This window comes from Rhinatrema bivittatum, chromosome 3 (genome assembly GCF_901001135.1).
Source record: "Rhinatrema bivittatum chromosome 3, aRhiBiv1.1, whole genome shotgun sequence".
Lineage (NCBI taxonomy): Eukaryota > Metazoa > Chordata > Amphibia > Gymnophiona > Rhinatrematidae > Rhinatrema > Rhinatrema bivittatum.
In genome coordinates, this window is record NC_042617.1 from 478039588 (window position 1) to 478061026 (window position 21439).

Here is a 21439-nt window from a genome sequence, read left to right on the forward strand (position 1 = left end):
AAAGAGTCCAGTCATGGCGGAACTACGACGATGGAGCCATAAGTCGCCCGGAGCTCCACAATGGCTGGCGGGGCAAGACGGCTCAAGAGCACAGGACAGACGTCCACCAGCAGGCTAGTCCACTCAGGCACACATCATCCGAGGGACCCTCGGCCTACCGTTCCAGAAGGCTCGAGAGCGAAGACGAGACACAGGAAAAGACATCCCAGAACTTGAAACAGCAGGAAACAGAGGATCAGGACAAGACACCAGGACATGAAGAACAGGACACCTGGACGAGGACCTCAGGCATGAAGACTTGACATGGTACAAATGGACGAGACGAGGAGCTCCTTGAAGACTAGAAGACCTTACAAAGGCTCTGGCAGACGGGAGCCTCCAGAGCGAAGTCACCTCGATGCAAGGCCAAGAACATACTGACGGAGCAGCCCTTTATAGGGCTGAAGAAGGAAGTCCCATTGAAGGTGGGGCCAGCACACTTCCTGTGCCTGGCCCTTTAAATTCTGCAGAAAGGCATGCGCCGGCGCCTAAGGAAAGAGCAGGAAGCTGTGCAGGACCGCAGTCAGTGGCCTGCACCGATGTAATCGCGGCCAATGCCAAAGAAGCAGGGTAGGGCCTGAGGAGCAGGCCCTGACATCGGCAGTGGCTTCAGCCACTGCGGGGAACCCCGGGGGCGGCTTCAGCCACTGGATGGCACCGGGGCTTGTGGCCTAGCGCCGTGAAGATAGAGGTAACGTCGGGGGCGGTCCCAGCCCCGTGGGAGATGCCGAAAGGCCGCGGCTCTGACCGCGGAGCAGGAGCAGCTCTGGGGCGGCCTCCGGGCCACGTGGCAAGGCCCGACAGCGGCATCCTGCCGCGTCGGGTGAAGATGCAGCATGGTGAGTGAGCCTGCTCGCGGAGGAGCCCGCAGGCAGAAGCGTTCATAACAGTGTGTACTTGTTTCTTTTGGTTTGATGGTTGTATAACTGGAAGTATGGTTGTCATTGTGTATCTAAGTAGGCTTTGGTGAATAGCAGGTTTTTAGTTCCTTCTTGAAGGATTTTTGGTTGGGTTGTGTTCTTATTTTGATTGGAAGGGAGTTCCATAGCTTGGGGCTTCCAATGGATATGGCTCTCTCGAGTTGTGTTGAGTTGCATGGTTTGTGCCGGAGGAATTTTTAGGAGACCTTTGTTAGTTGAGAGTAGGTCTCGTTTTGGGGCATGGAGTCCAATAGTTTTAGTTAACCAGCTGGTTTGCTGTCCTAGGATTGTTTTGTGTAGTATTGTTAGTATTTTGTAGTCTATTCGATATTTAATTGGGCACCAGTGCAGCGATATGAGGGAAGGAGTGATATGTTCATGTTTTTTTGTTCCTGTTAGTATTCTAGCGGCTGCGTTCTGCAGGATTTGGAGTGGATGGATTGTGGCGAGAGGTAGGCCGAATAGTAAGGAGTTGCAGTAGTCGAGGTTGGAGAAGATGAGTAGTTGTAGAACTGTTCTGAAGTCATCTTGTGAAAGGAAGGGTTTGAGTCATCTTAGGGTTAGTAATTTGTGGTATCCTTCCTTTATTTTGTTAGTGATGTGGATCCTGAAAGATAGTCAATGCTGATTCCAAGGTTTCTAGCATGCGTGACTGGTGATATTGATGTTTTTGGGTTCTCCATTTTGAGTGATGGTGCGGTTGCGTTGCTGTTTTTCTTGTCTAGGATGATTATTTCTGTTTTGTCTATGTTTATTATGAGTTTTAGATCAGTTAGCAGTTGTTTAATTTCTGCAAGATACATGGCTGTTTTTTTGTAAGTTTCTTCCAAGGAGTTGTGTAATGGGATTAGAATTTGTATGTCATCTGCATATAGGAAATGTGTCAGACCAAGGCGATCTAGCAAGTGACATATTGGAAGGAGGTAAATGTTGAAGAGTGTTGCGGATAGTGCTGATCCTTGTGGGACTCCTGTGTTGAGGGTAGAAAATCTTTTAGTCAAAGAAAGTCTTGCAAAAGGAGAGTCAAGATGACCCTGTGGGAGTTGGCATCTCCTGTTCAATAGAGTTGATAGGGTTTAGACACATCACAGAGAAGTAAGAATGTGATTTCTGCTACAGGATGACATTCAATGAGTGTTTCCCATTGAATGTCTATGGGAAAACTATAGGATCCTATATACTGTAGATGTCACTTTTAGTGAAACAAAATGGAAGTGATTCACTTGCAATCATATATCTGTACTTCATTGTTTCTTTTTTTTTCCCTTAAAATAATCATATGTAATCTGTGCTCTCTGTGTTAGCTTCATCCAGACAACTTATCCAAAGCAGAAGAAAGCATTCACTTCTTCAAAGGCTCTTTTTTTTTTTTTTTAAACTAGGAGGTCAACATTCAAAATGGGTTGTCAGGTTAACTTTGAAGTTATTTCCAGCATCTCTCACCACCAAAATTTGGCCCTATTAAGTCATTACCTGGCTAAAATTTTGTCAGTTATAAAGAGGCAGGATAGAGAATGGGTTGTTCTGGCAGTATATTCAGCAATCAGCACTAGCTGGAAAACCTTAATTGGGTAATTCTGGTCAAAAAATTGCTTTCCTCAAGTTATATGGGCATCTTTATCTGGGTATATTGAGCTGCAGACTTATCCAGCTAATTGTCACTGAAAACCCAGGTACTTACCTCAATTACCTTTTGTTCATCAACTCACTGAATATTAACCTCTAGAACAGGCTCTGTGATCTGATTTATCTATAAAACTCCCTCATGCTTCCTCAGCAACCATGGCTGTCAACTCTAAAGGTTTCAACTTTACAAGTGATTAGTGGCAAGTACTGTGCATTTGCCTACAAAAGAGCTGGGTTTGATTCTCTGGCCAGGATAAGATTTCCTGGGCTGGCTGGGGCCAGAGATGCTGTGAAGGCAGCATTCACAGTCCCTGTAGAAAGAGAATCTTAGCCATTGCTCAGTGACAATATTTATGTAAGTCGTGGCTTGTAGAATCATTTATTAAGCTATGAATTAATTTTCAAAACATTCCACGAGAAAAAATGTGCATATGTGCATGGGTTATGTACACACATATTTGCACCTTTCCAAGCAAAAGTACATGCAAAAGAATTGAGCATGTTAGGGGTGTGTTAGGGCATAGTTTGTACATGCACACATAATGAGCTATTTTAAAAGTGCTTTATACGAGAAAAGCATCAAAACTATGGGCGTATATTTACTTCTGCTCATTCGAACTTTCATACAGTTTTACAGCTTGGTTTTGGTGGATTGGCTTCTCTGGCTAAGTGGGCAGGATAGTCCAATTCTTGGAGTCTCACTTCCAGAATTTGTCTCATTATACTTGATTCCAGTTCATTCTTTGCTCCATTTAGATATATATATATTCAAATATTAATATTATATATATTATTTATTTATGTGATTCTTTAAGATTTTTATATACCGCATTCTATTATGTAACTCGAATTGGTTCACAAAACATGACATATATAATTAAAATATATCAAAAAGGACGCATCAATCATAAAAATAAATAAAACTAAAACATAACATTCTGCAACGGAGAAATTGTAATGGCTCATTTGAGAAAGCAGATCTTCCTCAGAGTGATAAGTATTCTGCAAGATCCTGAGATTTCAGTATTAATGCCTTCTCAGAATGACCAGGGCATCCATTGAAAGCTTGTTTAAACATGAATGTCTTTAGAGCTGTTTTAAAAATCCTTTTGATCACAGATTTTCCTCAAAGGGTCAGGAATAGAATTATAGAGCTTTGGACCAGCAACGGAAAAGGCATGGTTTCTCTTAAAATCGAGTTTGGCTAGCCTTGGGAAAGGGATATCCAGCACGTTTTAGTTAGCTGACGAAAGTTGTCAAGTTGGTTGGTAGAGACACTAAGGGGCGAATTTTCTAAGTTCACAGAACTTAGAAAATCCGGTGGTAACAGGGGCCTGGGGGGGGGCTAAATGGGGGGGGCGGTCTTGCGCTAGCCGGCAGCGATCGCACAGCCGCGATGCGATCACTGCCGGCGACGCGCTGAATAACTACACCATAAAAGGTGTAGTTATTCAGGGCAAAATAGGCAGTGAAAAAGCTCCTTACCTTTTCGCTGTCTGCGCCATCTTCACAGAGTCCCCGGAAGAGGAGGAATCGGGGCGTCACCGGGGCCGACTCCGCCCCGATGTCCCCTTTGCAGGCGTGTGCTACGATTTCTAGCTATCGCACGCTTGCGCTGGTAGCCAAAGCGTGCAATAGCCTTAGAAAATAAGGCCCAGAGTAGTGCTTAGCCAAACTGAATCTTCATTAGGTAGCAGTTTGAAAATGAGCATTATGGTTTTATATGGTACAAGAAAAACAATAGGAAGCCAATGCAAGGAAAACAATACAGGGGTGATAAGATCTTTCTGCCTAGTACCAGTTAGAATATTTGCTGTGGAGTTTTGAATTATTTGCAGAGGATGGGCAATGTGTAAGTGTAAACTAAGATATAAAGAATCACAGTAATCTAAACTGTTTAAGACCAGAGATTATAGCACCAGACGGAAGTCTTGAAATTCAAGGAGAGGTTTGAGACATTTTAGTAAATGTAATTTATAAAAGGACAATTTAACTACAGATGAAATAAGCATTTGGATTGAAAGAATAGAGTCCAGTATTGCTCATAGGCTCTTTGCTTTACAGACAATATGGATACAATGACCTTAAAAATCTAGTGGTGTGGGGAATCTTGGATGTAGAAGGTTTAATGCTGGATAACAATGGCATTTCAGTTTTTGCAAAGTTAAGTTTCACTCTATTGTAAGACAACTAGTGCTGCACAGAACTGAGGCACGATGAAACCATATCTAAAGTGTCAGACCAGGATGTTTTGTATGGGACAAGAAACTGTATATCATCCATGTATATTTTGTAAATGACACTCGAGCAAGGAAGTAGCTGACAGAGGAGAGCTAAGTAAATATTAAAGAGGGCAGCGAAAAGAGCAGAATCCTGGGGGACCCCAGAAGATATTGAATTCCAATTTGAGCTTGCAGAGCCTACCTTAACATCTTATGATCTACCAAAGAGATATGAAGAAAAACAATTAAGAACAGAGCCATAAATCCCAAGTGTCTGTAGCCGCATGAGGAGGATGGCATGATCTATTGTATCAAATGCTGCAGTTAAGTCTAGTAAGGACAGCATGTAATCAGTGTTACTATCAAACCCTCAGATGATGGTATCAAATAGTGAGAGCAATAATGTTTCTGTACTGAAGACTTGTCCAAATCCATGTAGCTGATGGTCAAAAATGTAGTGATTATTAATAAAAATCAGTCAGTTGTCTTAGGACCTCGGAGTCAGTAATTTTTACCATTGTAGTGAAGGATGATATCAGATAAAAGTTAGAAAAGTCTAGGGAATCAGCTGATGTTTTTTTTTTTTTTTTTTTTGGGGGGGGGTTTGAGTGTGACAGATACACATTTTAAAGAAGAAGGTAGTGCCAGATGACAGAGCTAGATTTACAACATTGGCTATGTAGTGAGAGATATCATCTTTAGCTATTTTTAACATGGTGTTACGTTCAGCGGCTCACAAGAGAGCTGCACGAGCCCTCACCAAATCCAGGTGTGGCTGGATCAGTACACAGGCTCCTGCTCCAAACTCTGCCCAGCACAGCCTGAGACACTGCCAGCCACTGCTCCTTAGGTGCACGCCTGCATATGTGCACATTATTTAGGCCCCCACAGCGAGAAATGCCGGGTGGCGCCCTCTGATAATGTCAGACTGATTGGCCTACTTAAGCAAGAGCCTCGCAGTACTAGGGGTGTGCATTCGGATTGACCGCATTAGTAAAACGCAACTCATATTTTTTTTTTACTTAAAAAATTGATTCGACATAAACGATCGGATTTCCCACATATCGAACATAGATATGTTCGATATGTGGGAAATCGCGATTGTTGAGCCAAAATAAAAATATAAACCCCCTCACCCTCCTTAATCCCCCCCCCCCCGACTTACCACAACTCCCTGGTGATGGAGCGAGGAGTGAGGACGCCATTTCTGCAATCCTTGGCGAGAAGCATGTGACGTCGGCGGCACGTCGAGTGACGCCGGCGTCACGTGATTCCCGGCTCGTTCGCGCCGGACGGCTCGTTCGGCCCAAAAAGAACTTTTGGCCAGCTTGGGGGGGCCTCCTGACCCCCCCAAGCTGGCCAAAAGTTATTTTTGGGCCGAACGAGCCGTCCGGCGCGAACGAGCCGGGAATCACGTGGCGCCGCGTCACTCAGACGCGACGTCACGTGATTCCCGGCAAGTTCGCGCCGGACGGCTCGTTCGGCGCGAACAAGCCGGGAATCACGTGACACCGACGTCACGTGATTCCCGGCAAGTTCGCGCCGGACGCTCGTTCGGCCCAAAAAGAACTTTTGGCCAGCTTGAGGGGGTCAGGAGGCCCCCCCAAGCTGGCCAAAAGTTCTTTTTGGGCCGAACGAGCCGTCCGGCGCGAACTTGCCGGGAATCACGTGACGTCGCGTCTGAGTGACGCGGCGCCACGTGATTCCCGGCTCGTTCGCGCCGGACGGCTCGTTCGCCCAAAAGAACTTTTGGCCAGCTTGGGGGGGTCAGGAGGCCCCCCCAAGCTGGCCAAAAGTTCTTTTTGGGCCGAACGAGCCGTCCGGCGCGAATGAGCCGGGAATCACGTGACGCCGCGTCACTCGACGTGCCACCGACGTCACATGCTTCTCGCCAAGGATTGCAGAAATGACGTCCTCACTCCTCGCTCGATCACCAGGGAGTTATGGTAAGTCTGGGGGGGGGATTAAGGAGGGTGAGGGGGTTTAATTTTTTTTTTTGCACATATGTACATATACCCAACTCATTGGATTTTTTTTATGTCCATATTGGCCGCAAGTGGGACCCCCTTTCGGACATAAAAAATATGAACATAAAATTTTGCTCTGCACATCCCTACGCAGTACTACATCACCTCAGCAACATGGCTCCTGCTTAGCAGCGCATGCTGCTTTTGAGTTCCTGATTCTTTGTCCTGCCTTGCCTCTACAGCTTACCTCGTCCAGCCTTTGTTCTCCAGCCTTGCCTTGTCCAGCCTGCCTCTCTAGCCTTGTCTCACCCGGCCTTGTCTCTTCAGCCTTATCTCATCCAATCTTCCTCGTCCAGCCTTGCCTTGTATTGCCCGTCTCGTCCAGTGTCTTCCATGTGTCCTCAACCACCTGTGTCCTGACTTCTGGATCTCACCTCTTACCTGGACCTAACCATGATTGCCTGCTGCCTGGACCTGACCACCCTTTGTCTCCCATCTGCAACTGACCTTGGCCTGCCTCTGACTCCATTAGTCTGCTGCCTGCCATGACTCTGGCGTGCCTTTGGACTCTTGCTCTAGCCACTACACAAGGGAACCACCTAAAACCCGCTGGCTGCCAGAATCCAAGAGCTCTGGGACAATAGAAAGGGGAAAGTGGGAAAAGCTATCAAATAGTTTTGCAGTTTTGTTGAAGAAAAATGAAGCAAGTTGATTGCAGTGCTCTGATGAAGTGGATTTTACAGGAGGTGTTGTATATAGTCATTAAAGATTTGACAATATCAAATAAGTGAGCATGGTTTCCATAAGCTTAATAACGTGGTGATATTAAGTTGGAGGAACGAAAGATTTAAGTACCTAATCGATACTAGCACCTCCTTGACATCGCGACCCCTAATTTAAATACTGCATGGTGCCCCCAGGAGAGGTGTCTGGGGGCACATTAGGAAAGCGGGCACTGAACACTCAGCGCCCGCTTTCAGTGCTTTTTTTTTTTTTTTGCATCGGCCCCCAGGGTTGCAAATAAAACACTGTAGAATGGGTGCAAGCCTAATTTATCTTATCGCTGAGTTTTTGGCTATAAAGAAAATGTGTATATATTCCGGAAAATAGAAAGAGAGAAACAAACTGCAATGCAGAAGTGAATTAAGAATTATACTAGGATATGCAGTAGGAACTAAAGGTTATAGAATCCTGGACAAAAGAAGTAAAAATAAGCAACATGGCATATTTTGATGAAAAAGAAAGGATGAATCATGAAGCCTTGTATCTTTAATAACAAAAGCAAGATCCAAGGAGGGGGTGCCATGCTATAACCAAATTAGGGGGTCGCGAGACCTTAGCGCCTCCTTGCTAACGCGACCCTGCCGCGGCTGCCGGTTATGAAGACCAACACCGGTAAACTCGGCATCGGTTTTCATAACCGGCCGTCTGTCAGTAATGAAAACGGACGCCAGGTTTATCGGCGTCGGTCTTCATAACTCGGCGGTCTGCCGAGGTTTTTTGTTTTTTTTTTACTTAAGAAAAGAAGTACAGAAAAGCATTTTTTTCTGCTTTTCTGTACTTTTTACCTGCGCTCAGCTATTAACGCCTGCTCCAGGCAGGCGTTAATATCTGAGAGCAAAATGTGAATCTGAGACGCACACTATTTTTTTTTGTATGTGGAGTGAATGAGTAATAGCCTCATTTGCATGCATTTGCATGTGATGAGCGCTATTGCATTCACTCTGCATCTGATGTGGGTTAAATAGGCTCTAATCCCTCTATTGCATTAGGGTTAGATTAGCGCCTATTTAACCCGTGTCGGAGTGTGGGTTATACAGTGCACTCGGCTGAGCGCACTGTATTGCATCGGCCCCATATTGCTTGCAACTGGACAGGGAGTTGAGCTGATGTTATAAGACACTCCTTGTTTCTCTCTCTCCCTGACTGCTGCTTTCAGGTTTCCCTTTTGGTCTGCCCTGAAACTGTGCTGCAGCTAAAGAGACTAGGCTTTGTTTGTTTTGCCTTGACGTTTTTGTTTCTAAAATAAATACTGAGCATTTCTTTTTGGAACTAACTATTAAGTGGTGTGTACATTCTTCCTTCTGGACTGCTTACTTTGAGCACAAAGGTTGAACCACAGCCTCTAACATAAATACATCTAGAAATATATAAAAAATAGATCAAAAAACTGGTTTCACATAACTTCAACAGCTAAAATTTCCCTAATATGTCTTCCATCCCTTTTCTTAAGAGAAATTATGATTTCTTATTTGCTCTTGTTTATCCTTTTATGGGGGGCCCAATAGATTCTACCAGAAGAGCAGTACTGAGCTCAACTTCCATGAGCAGTAGTCCAAGTTCCAACTAGCTTAAAATCAGATCTCTTCATTGACAGCGAGGTCACTACATTAATAGGCCGGGCTCTTTTTTTTTAAGATTCAGTGAGAACCAGGCAGAGCCTTGCAACTTGTGCTACTTCAAAGCACCATATAAAAGCAATAAAATTTTGACAGCTTCCAGAGCATAAAGAAGATAAATGGAAGTTCTGGAAAGCACATCTTTCATCAATCAAACATCAGATCCTAACCACTATCACTTTTGTTTGAAACAAACTCAGTACATAGTTAAGACAAGATTTTTCATTTGTAAAACCATGCTGGTGGCTCCATTCTGTTATTGCTGCAAGGGTTTTACTGCACTCTGTATCAGTATGTCCCAACCTTCTTCGGGAGGCACACTAACCGGTCTGGCTTTCAGGATATCCTTAGTGAATGTGCAAGAGATTTGTTTACACTGGAGAATGATTGCATGCAAATCTATCACATGCATATTTATTGTGGCAATCCTGAAAACCTGACTGGCTAGGTTTGCTTCCCGGAGAAGGGTGGGGAACACTGCTCCAAATCTTGGCCCTCACTGCTGTTTAAAGCTGCTGTTTCTCAGCTATATTCTGGTAATCTTCTCAGCTTTGACTGACAGAAGGAAAAGGGATATATTTTATACAGGATAAATTATGCTGTGTCTTATTAAAAATAAGAAAGTGTTTTTAAAAACTGGATATTTTTCACCTCATGCTCTAATGGAAATAAAAGCCAAACAGCTACTTGTATGGATTTCTGATTGAAAAAAAGCACCATTCTGTGTTGTTTGATCTATAAATAGCTGCCCTATTCTTGTTCTCTCAGAGGTATTAACCAATTGCTTCGATCATACACCAAAAGCTATAGAGCATAAAATCCCATTCTAAAGCTAAACCTAACTGATCCATGCTTTTAATTATCTTTTCATATGTGCACACTGTTAAAGCTCAAAAATCCTCAAAAGCATTGTCCATAAAATAAAGCATCATTTTACTCCAATGCAAATATAATTTGAACCATGAGGAAAGTGTTAATTTTGAATATTTGCTTTGTAATAGGACTGTTTTACATTATTTTCACTGTTGTAATCTCTTGTGGGAAAAGCAGAATATAAACATTCTTAAATAAATGCAAATAAGGTAACCAGTGACTGTCACAGCCTGCTAAAGTATAAAATCAGTGTACCATTCCAAAACTATACTTTCTGGGTCATTTTACTCTACCACCAGATACCTATGGGCAAAGTTACAAGGGGTCTTGCCAATCGAGGCATTCTCTCCAAATGGGAAAAACAGTTTTTCACAATAAAATAGTTACAGTGTTTTCTTCTGTAAGCTTGCACTTAGAAGACCACTACTTCCTGGCAAAAAACACAGGACTCTTCACATTTTCTAATACCTCCTACCCAGGACCTTTGCTATTTCAGTAGAATCTGTGAGGTCAATTTTCAAATGGCTTGGGTGCCTAACTTTGTGGGTCATTTATCAAATCGCGTTATGGCGTTTTCACATGCATTATGCGCCTTTTACGCATGTGATAGCACCATAATGCATGATGCAATGCAAATCTGAAAAAGAGGAGGAGGAGTGGGCTCACAGTTTTGTGAAGCTACATCTTTTTCATTAGCATTAGGCTGTGCAACAGGGCTTTATTGCACATTGTGATGTTTTTGCCCATGCTAGTTTTAGTAGTTTTGATATGAGAGCGAGAGCGAGAGCGAGAGAGAGAAAGAGAGAGAGAGTGCGTGAGAGAGAGAAAACATAACATTTTTACACTAGATAGGTATTTATATCTCTATGGGAAGCCCACCTAGTAACTCGAGGTGAGGTTTAGGTATTAGTGTAGGGGTTAGGGGCCACTTTGACATTCAAAGTGAGACGTACGAATAGCACAGAGCTCTCTTGTGAAGACTTGAGGACCTTCAGAGTGAGGAAACTCACCCAAAGATGAGATTTGTGCAATGTTCTCTCAACCTAGCTTGATGGACTCCCTACCTGGGTAACATCAAGCTAGGTTGAGAGAACATTGCACAAATCTCATCTTTGGGTGAGTTTCCTCACTCCGAAGGTCCTCAAGTCTTCACAAGAGAGCTCTGTGCTGTTCGTACGTCTCACTTTGAATGTCAAAGTGGCCCCTAACCCCTACACTAATACCTAAACCTCACCTCGAGTTACTAGGTGGGCTTCCCATAGAGATAAATACCTATCTAGTGTGAGGGCATCATGGCTAGTCTCTCTCTCTCTATCCCTTTCTTTCTTTCTTTCTTTCTTTCTTTCTCTCTCTCTCTCTCTCTCTCTCTCTCTCTCTCTCTCTCTCTCTCTCTCTCTCTCTCTCTGGCCCTGATAGCTAGGCAGGCGCTCTGGAAGCTTCAAAACTACTAAAAATGGTGCACCCAGTGGTTATATGCAGGAAATACAACAATTCTGAAATGTATTGCAAAGTGTGTAAAGGTTAGTGTTTCACATAAGTATTAGTGCACTGTGCAATAAACTGACCATTACCATAAAATACACCCTTTTTCCTATCCCATGCAATATTTTTCACATTTTGATAAATCCTGGCCTTTGGGAGTTAGGCTCCTAAATTGAATCATTTGAAAAGTTACTAGTAGGCTCTTAAATTTAGGCCTGTTCCTCATTTTCCTACATTTAAGGGACTTGCCCCTAGATTCATCAAAATGCTATAATATCACATGCATAAGGGATGCATTTAGTGTCCCTGCACTGTGTGGTAACAGTGCTTTGCAGAGAGAGAGAGAGAGAAAGAGACTATTTATAAAGCTTGTATTCTAGTCAACTATTTATATCTCAATAGGAGAGCCAGCTAATAGCTCAAGGTGAGATGTTGGTGGTGGTTTACGGTTTAGGGGCAAGTTTTCATACAGCGTGAAATGAACGAACTGCACAGTACTCCTCGGTGAAGATTTGATATAATTTGAGTGAGGATGGTCTCACAACAATTATATTTCTACAATGTTCTCTCACCTTAGCTTGATGGACCCTATAACATGGAACTATCAAGCAAGGAAATAACTACAACTTTTTTCCTGGTGATATGTGTATGATGGCTATGCATTACTGCTGAAATTGGATTTGCAATAATTATTGCAATAATTATTGCAAATCCTGTTTTTCTATTGGGGGGGATGGGGAGGGAGAGGGAGAGCCTGTGGGGAGACACACCTATTAGGCAACTTTTTATACCACTATAAGAGGGGGCATTCTGAACTCAGGGTGATGTTTTGGTGGTAGCTTAGGTTTTGGGGGGCAGTTTTACATGCACAGTCAGAGGTATGACAGCACAGTAGACATCAATGAAGATTTTATGTGAATTGGATTGATGAAAGGTAACCAAAGATGACATTTGTACATTGTTCTTTCGACCTAGCTTGATAGCAGCTAGGTAGAGAGTGTATCAAGCTAGCTCGAGAGCACATTGTACAAATCTCATTTTTGCGTACCTTTCATCAATCTAATTCACATAAAATCTTCACTGATGTCTACTGTGCTGTTTGTACCTCTGACTGTGCTTGTAAAACTGCCCCCCAAAACCTAGGCCACCATAAAAACCTAATGCCGAGTTACTAGTTGCCCCTCTTATAATGGAATAAATAAGTTACTTAATTGAGCAACTTCTAGAGAGTCTCTTTCTCTCTCCAATAATGGCCTATCTGGGCACTTCTCAGTGTGCAATGTGAAAATATCATGGATGCAATAAATTTAATGCATGTTTTGGTAATACATCTATACAGTATCATGAAAATTACCCTCACTACACCACTTTTTTTTTATCACAGGCATGATTCTTGTGAAATTTATAGCAAAATAATAAATATAGGTCTTAGGTGCCTACATTTTGGCATTCAGCCTTTTTTGAATATCAATCTCTAAACAGCTTAAAGAAGGCCTGGAGGTAAGCATTTCTTTAATATAGCTGTTTGGTTGAGTGATTTGGAAGATGAATTCGATACAAAATTCTGTGAAAGTAACTGTGTCACAGAAAAGAGACCCCCCCCCCAAAAAAAAAAAAAAAATGTATATATAATGCTAGCCCATCCAGACAGTGCAGAACAGAGTGGTCAAATCCAACACTGAAGGTTAAACATCATTATTTATTTATATCATGCTTTTCCTACCAGAGTTCAATGCATGTTATAGCAGAAAAGGACTTTATAATGTACACAAAGCACAGAGTCACACCCTTATTAATAGCACTCCACTGGCTCCTGATAAAGTTGAGAATTCCATTTAAGGTACTATGCATTGCCTTCAAAACCATCAGAGCACAAGAGTAGGGATGTGAATCGTTTTTTGACGATTTAAAATATCGTCCGATATATTTTAAATCGTCAAAAATCTTTAGAGCCGCGATACAACAACAATTCCCCCGATTTATCGTCAAAAAATCGTAAATCGGGGGAAGGGGGAGTGCGGGAAAACTGGCACACTAAAACAACCCTAAAACCCACCCCGACCCTTTAAAATAAATCCCCCACCCTCCCAAACCCCCCAAAATGCCTTAAATTACCTGGGGTCCAGAGGAAGGGTCCCGGTGTGATCTTTTACTCTTGGACCTCCGGTGCTTGTAGAAATGGTGCCGGCGCTACTGTATGGCCGGCGCCATTTTCCGTACGGAAAAACGATTTGCGGCAGGAGATCGCTCCCGGACCCCCGCTGGACCCCCAGGGACTTTTGGCCAGCTTGGGGGGGCCTCCTGACCCCCACAAGACTTGTCAAAAGTCCAGCGGGGGTCCGGAATGACCTCCTGCAGTCGAATCGTGTTGTCTACGGCCGGCACCATTTTGCGCAAAATGGCGGCGCAAAATGGCCTCCCCAAGCTGGCCAAAAGTCCCTGGGGGTCCAGCGGGGGTCCGGGAGTGATCTCCTGCCGTGAATCGTTTTTCTGTACGGAAAAACGATTTGCATGCAGGAAGTCGTTCCCGGACCCCCGCTGGACTTTTGGCAAGTCTTGTGGGGGTCAGGAGGCCCCCCCAAGCTGGCCAAAAGTCCCTGGGGGTCCAGCAGTGGTCCGGGAGCGATCTCCTACGCTCCTGACCTCGGGGGACAAAAAACAAAATGGTGCCGGCGCTACCTTTGACCTGTCATATGACAAGGCAAAGGTAGCGCCGGCGCCATTTCTACAAGCACCAGAGGTCCGAGAGTAAAAGATCACACCGGGACCCTTCCTCTGGACCCCAGGTAATTTAAGGCATTTTGGGGGGGTTCGGGAGGGTGGGGGATTTATTTTAAAGGGTCGGGGTGGGTTTTAGGGTTGTTTTAGTGTGCCGGTTTTCCCGCCCTCCCCCCCACTGAACCCCAGGTAATTTAAGGCATTTGGGGGGGGGGTTCAGGAGGGTGGGGGATTTATTTTAAAGGGTCGGGGTGGGTTTTAGGGATGTTTTAGTGTGCCGGTTTTCGATTTACACGATTTTCACGATTTTCACGATATTTAAAAAACCCAAACGGCGACGATCCAATTCCCTCCCCCTCCCAGCCGAAATCGATCGTTAAGACGATCGATCACACGATTCACATCTCTACACAAGAGTACTTCTAGAGACGGGTTTGATGGTACTGCCCAGGGCATTGCCTTTGTTCTAATCAAGCCAATTGGCTTGCTCCACCAGCAAATAAGAATTGTAGGCTTGTAAAACTAGAAAAAGGTCTTTTTCATGGAGGTCCCCCTTCACTTTGGATTTACTCACTTGGAATTTAATGTCTGAATTGAACTATCAATCACAGCTTTCCATGGTTTTCTTAGAATTTGTATATGGAACCTCTCTCTCTCATTGGGATATTGGTTTGGGGACAGATTGTAAGTTAGTTCCTCCCTACTTTATAATTTCAGAGTCAATAATTACTAGAGACCAAGGCCATCATATATTTAGCCACGGTGTCCTCTGTTATGGTCTTCCCAGTTATGGGTAGATGAGATCGCACATAGTGGTTTTCTTTTGAATATGGGAGTGATTGGGCATTGATTTTGGAGGTATAGGATCAACCTTACTGCCTCATATTGGTGTTTTAAAAAGGTGACAGAGAAGCAAATCCTTCATTTCACTATAATAGGGAAAGCAAATTCATATTTCACCACAATGATAATATTGGTTTCTCCTAGAAAGTGGGTGTATGGGCCAGTGGATGGTCAAAGATGCATTTTCTTTTAAGTATTTTATATTTGTGCACTTTTAAAAATATGAAGAAATAGCACTGAGAAGGCAATTCAATAAAACACAGTATTCAAGAAAAAAGACAGATTTTTTCATCAGTGCAACCTGTCCACTAAGTGAGAGGGGAAAAAGAGCACATTTCCAATATATTTCAGAATCAAAAAGAGGGAAAAAGAGCAGGAGCATATTAACCACCAGTATCTTCTTAACAGGACCCGTGTAAACCAGGTAGAAATAATGGAAAGGAGAGAGGAAGCAGCAAGTGGATCCTAAGCACCTTTATTACTCAAAAAAGCCACTAAATAAGAGGGCACATAAAAAATATATCTAGTATATGCAATGAAGAGAATACAAAAAAATCAAATTTTACCAAATGGCTTAATACAAATCAATTGCTTTGTTATTTGATTAAAGAACGTGCTGATTCATTCATCAAAATGCAGTAAGGAGTTAACACACGTGATAACGTGTTAATGCATGCATTAACACCATAGCACATGTGATAATAATGCTATCTCATGGACCGGATGCAAATTTTGGGAAGGGGCAGGATAAGGGAGGTGTTTGGGTGGGAATTATTAAAATGAAGGGCACTATTGCACAGTTTTAATGCCAGAAATAACTACACCTTGTTTCCTGGCATTAAGCTGTACGATATGCCCGAAATGGCTGTGATGCAATTTGCGATAAATTTTTAGAATTGCATTTTGGTCATTTCTGGGCTTGGGGAGGGAGAAAGAGACAGAGAGAGCCTCTGCGGAGGGCCTCACACTGTTCAACTATTTATATGCCTATAGGAAGGCCATCTATAGCTTGAGGTGAGGTGTTGGTGGTGGTTTAGGGTTTAGGGACCAGTTTTTTCATATAGAGTAAGACGTACGAACAGGACAGCATACCTCGGTGAACATTTGACATCATTTGGAGTGAGTGAAAGTCTCACAAAGCATGATATTTCTAATAGGTTCTTCGGCCCTATTGCTTGAGGGGAATTCGGTTCCATCAAGCGATAGGTGAGATAACATGTTCTAATTCGTATGTCTCAATTACATGAAAAACTGGCCAATAAACCCTAAACCACCACAACACCTCACCTTGAGTATTAGGTGGCCCTCCTGAAAGAGATATCAAATGGGGTTCTCTCTCTTCCTCTCTCTCAGTCATCTCTATACATCTCTCTCTATCTCTTATCTCTCTTCGTCGCTATATCTATTCGCTGCTGCTCTCTATATATCTCATCGTCTCTCGCTTCGCTCTCTCTCTCTCTCGTTCTCTCTCTCTCTCTCTCTCTCTCCTCTCTCGTGCTTCTCTCTCTCTCTGCTCTCATCAGGTTTACACATACTCCCTGATGCAAAGCACAGTCGCAGTATGTTATTGCGGATGGTTATTTTAGAATTACCCTAAACATGCCCCTTTGTTCTTATCCATGTGTTAAAAACAAATTTTTATGAATCTAGGGGTTGATTTGTATTAAACCATTTGGTAGAATTGGATTTTTTGTGTCCTCAGTGTTATTTTTATTAGAATTTTTTTAGAAAACTTTGTTTTTGCTACTAAACTGCTCTTATACATTTTATAGAACACATTTACAAGCAAAATTCAACCAAAACAGGACCCCAATCTGGAGAACCTTTTTAGTACATTTTTAAAGAGGTTCCACATGGAAAAATAGCATATATGCACATAAGTAGCCTGTATTCGCACGTATATTCTCTTTTATATATGCTGAAAGTACACACATACTATGGGTTTTGTGCATGCATAAAGGGGCAGTCTAGGAGCATTCTGGGGCCAGGTGAAGGACTGCATGAGATAGTTGCCATTTTATATGAGATTTACGCATATAGGGGTAGGATACGCGCGTACCCCCCGAAAACCTACCCCAAACCCCCCCTGCACACGCCGAGCCTAGTTTGTATAGGCTCGGTGGCGCACGCAAGCCCCAGGACGCGTGTAAGTCCCGGGGCTTGCATGGAGAGGCGTGCCAGGGGCGTGCCGGGGGGCATGGCGGTCGTGATACGGTGTTTCAGGGGTGGCGCCGCGGGCGTGGTTTTGGCCCGGGGGCATGGCCGCACCCTCCAGAACAGCCCCTGGGTCGGGTGATGGCGCGCCAGCAGCCCGCTGGCACGTGCAGATTTACGTCTGCCTCTGGCAGGCGTAAATCCAGCGATAAAGGTGGGGGGTGGGTGGGTTATTTTAATATTATTTTGTAATCCACATTAAACAGGCTCACCACATGGAACTGCAGAATTGAGAAATATTTTCTATAACATTCACATCTTTCTTTTGTAATGAATGGATCTTGGCTGCACTCTGCTTGCCCTTCAAATATTAAGCAAGTGATATGCCACACTTATTGTTCTCAGAGTAATATTTAGCATTAGTTATCACCATACTACCACTTACTTTTTTACTCAGTATAAGGTTATACCTATATTTAATTTGACAAAGTTTAGATAAAATAAAGGATTGTTAGATTTAGGGGTAGATTTTAAAAGAAGTACGCGCGCGTCCATGTGCACCGCTTCCCAGCGCGCACATATGGACGTGCCGATTTTATAACATGCGCACGCCGGCGTTCTCAGGGATTGGGTTGGAGAGAGGTTTTCACATACTCACATATTTTTGCATTTTTAAAAGTATAAATATACATTTTCTAGGAATAAAAACTGTGCATAAATTAGCAGGTGTAATTGTGTGTGGGTAGTTTTGATGGGATCATTTTCAATGGAAAAGTATGCACATACTTTCTCTTTGAAATTTGGTGTAAAGTATGCACATAATTCCTTTCAAATTTAGTCAAGCGGTTATAAAATTACACATAAAATGTTAAATCTGTTAGTAGATTTGTACTAAACCTCCAGTCAGAGGTGACAGATTCATGGGCTTCCATATCCAATGACAAGAAAATGCAGGCAATGTCTGAAACTAACACCTGTATAGTGTTAAAGAATAAAGTTGTAGGCATTTAAAAATAATCAATACATGAGTAAGATTTGTGTGGGGCAGAAAAGAAAGTGCAATTGACTGAGCCATCTTTGCAATAATGTCACACAGGATGATTCAGACCTAGAAGGATAGACTTCAAGCCTTCCCTGCTGGCGAATTAAAATCTAGCTTCTCAAAGCTGGTGGTGAAGGCTTGGCATGAAGAATTGCACTGACAGCTGGTGGCCGGGCTCCATCAAGAATCCCTCAACCTTTTCAGACCCGCAGTGTACCGGAGTCAAGAGAAATCTCATTTATTTATTTAAATTTCAAGCTTGCTTCCTCAAGCAATAAAATGCTTGAAGCAAGTTACATTTGTTAAAAACTGAAAAACAATACGTAAAAATGCAGACTACATACACAACAGCAAAAACAAACTATAGAGTTAAAAATAGCAATTAAATCTAAACCAGCATCATCTCCCCACCTACACTCCACCTAAACCTAACTCTGCCTCATAGTTAACCTAACAAAAACCAGGGCTCTGAAAATTCAAACTGGAGCTGATGAGAGTCAACATTGAACCTTGACTAAAAGCTTTACAGCATCTTTTTCACATATGAGACACCCAAGTAGCAGGTGTTTCCACTGGTGTCCAGTGATTCAGTCCAGAGGCTTCATAGGGATCTGCAGTAAGTTGTGGAGGTTATCCACTTTCTTACCAGACCAATTCAGGTGCTGTCATGGGCTCTCTTTGAGGCAGCATTGAACAGAAATTATAAACAAAGTGTTTGCTGAACATGTCAAGTACTTCAAGGTTATGACATCAAGCACCTCAACTCCCCCTGGTTTACCACTTGATCCACCTCTTGGAATCTTCCCATTAGCATTGAGCCAGGATTGAAACAGGCTCAGAATAGAAAGCTTCTCCTGCCTTGAAGCCCAAAGAACCAAGTTGTAGGCCGCAGAAGTTCTCACCTTCAGGATCTGTGCAGACTCAGGCTATAGTGGAACCAGTGTTCTCTTAGTCAGTCTGAGATGATTTGGGGGCATGAATACCTGTCAAAAGAGAACTGTTCCAAAGAAGAATATTCAACTGACTTCCATCAGAGCCCTCTGCGTCACAGGTGAGGAAGAGGTCTCTACATTAAGATCTTTCCTTCCCGGCGCTGTTGGAGTCCAAGATGGCGATCGAATGAGACGCAGAAGAAAGCAGGTCCGTTGAAGTTCTACATATTTTCCTTGAATTTAGACTTTTAATTCACAAATGCCGCATACGAAATGTAAGGCCCAACTCCGTGAGAGCCAGGCAGTTATGGAATCTCCGGAAACACAACAAAGTACTATCCCTGCCTTCTTCGCAACGATGCCGAATCAGCCGGGGGTGAGTGCCACGATGGATCGGAGAGTGGAGTGAGCGTCCCCCGCCCAGGCAGAAGAAATTTCGCTGAGCCCCGGCATGCCTGAGATGCCATCCCCACCTCTGCGAGAGTGTGAGTTTCGGGAGTCAACGCCAAAATGTTCGCTGCTAAGCTAGGAAGGAGAAGGAGGTCAGAGCCTGGCAGAAGTGGGAGGAACAACTCAGCTCCGATATACCTCCGATATACCTCCAATGCTGAGAGATATCCCTGAAACACTGCCGCAGAGCACTTCACGGGACACTGTATCTGCAGCAGCAAGAAAGCGTGAGTCAAATCCAGAATTAACCCCTTTTCTTGTGAAACCTGTGGTAATAACGATGGAAAGCCATGGCTGCTATTGAAACAGCCATTGTCAATTTGTCTAAAGTTTGCATGGACTCTAATAAAAGAAGTGTTGAGAATGAGAAAAGACTGGAAGCTCAAGATAATAAATTGCGAGAAATGGACAACAAGATAAAGAATATTGAGAAGCAACATCAAGCTATGATTCAGCATGAGACTGTGTTTAATAAAAAAGTAGAAAACATTGAGAATTCTCTTCAAAGTTTAAATGTGAGGGTCATTAATTTCCCGGTCATACCCCAAATGCCAGCATTTGATTTGTTAAAGAAATATCTAATGGAAGTATTGAAAATACCAATGGAGGCATTGCCTTTAATTTTAAAGGCTTACTATTTACCTAAAAAAAAAAAAAGGGAGGCTGACCAGGAGAAGGAAGAACTTCAAGTGCAAATGAATATTTCTAATCATCCGCCTTTGAGATACAGGTTGAAGGTGAGCTTAGGTCACCTCTTCTTTAGCTCTCAAATACATGAATGCCCCTAAACAGTTGGTAACAGTGTTCATATGCTCTCTCTTCCAGGATGTATAGAAGAAAATGAGGGATACCACCACATACCATACTTCCTATAAGTGGGAAGGAAGATATGCATTGTGTCTGAGCAGCAACGGGATTCGACAAGTCCCAGTTACCACATAGTGTGTGGTAATCAAATATACCCTAAAAATGTCAAGAAGTCAAGATACTTTAGGGGTAGATATTCAAAAGCCATTTAGATGGATAACTGAAAAGTTATCCGTGTAAACAGCTAATTTGGCAATTTCAGCCAAGTATTTATTAACCTATAATGTAGCCAGATATAAAAGGGCATTCTGGGGTGTTCCAGGGAGGGGTTCAGTTATCCGGCTAACTTAGCCAAATATTGGGTATATCCAGCTAATTTGGACAGATAATTTTAGACCTACTTCAGAGCAGGTCTAAAGTTAACCGGCCTTGTGTGGCTGGATAAATAGCTACTTACCCGGATATCTTCAGAGATATCCGGGTAAGTAGCGCACCTTAAAAAAAAAAATCAAACCACCAAGTTGCAGGCTTCCCAGCCTGATGCCTACCTCCCCCAACAAATGTCTCTGCCCCCTCTCTCCCTGCTTACCCAAAAAGCTGGCACCTAACTTAAAAATTGCATTTAAATATTGCTGCTGGCACAGGCCTCCAGGCCTCCCCACTCCCTCCCCACTAAAAAATCTTTATATTACCCCTTCTGATTCCCTGGGAAAAATAAACATCCACTCAACCCCCTCCCAGGCAGACACCTTTCTACCCACCCATTACCTTGAAAAACAGCCCTCTGTGCTATGCGATCCCAGCTGCTTCCAGTGTTACTTAGGTAATAACACTTAAAGTGTATTCTCACACTACACAGTACCCCCATCACCACCACCATCCCCCCCCCCCCCCCCCGAGCATGAAACACCTTTTTTCCAGGAACAGAGCACCCTACTAACAGAGCAGCTACAAGGTGTGTTTCA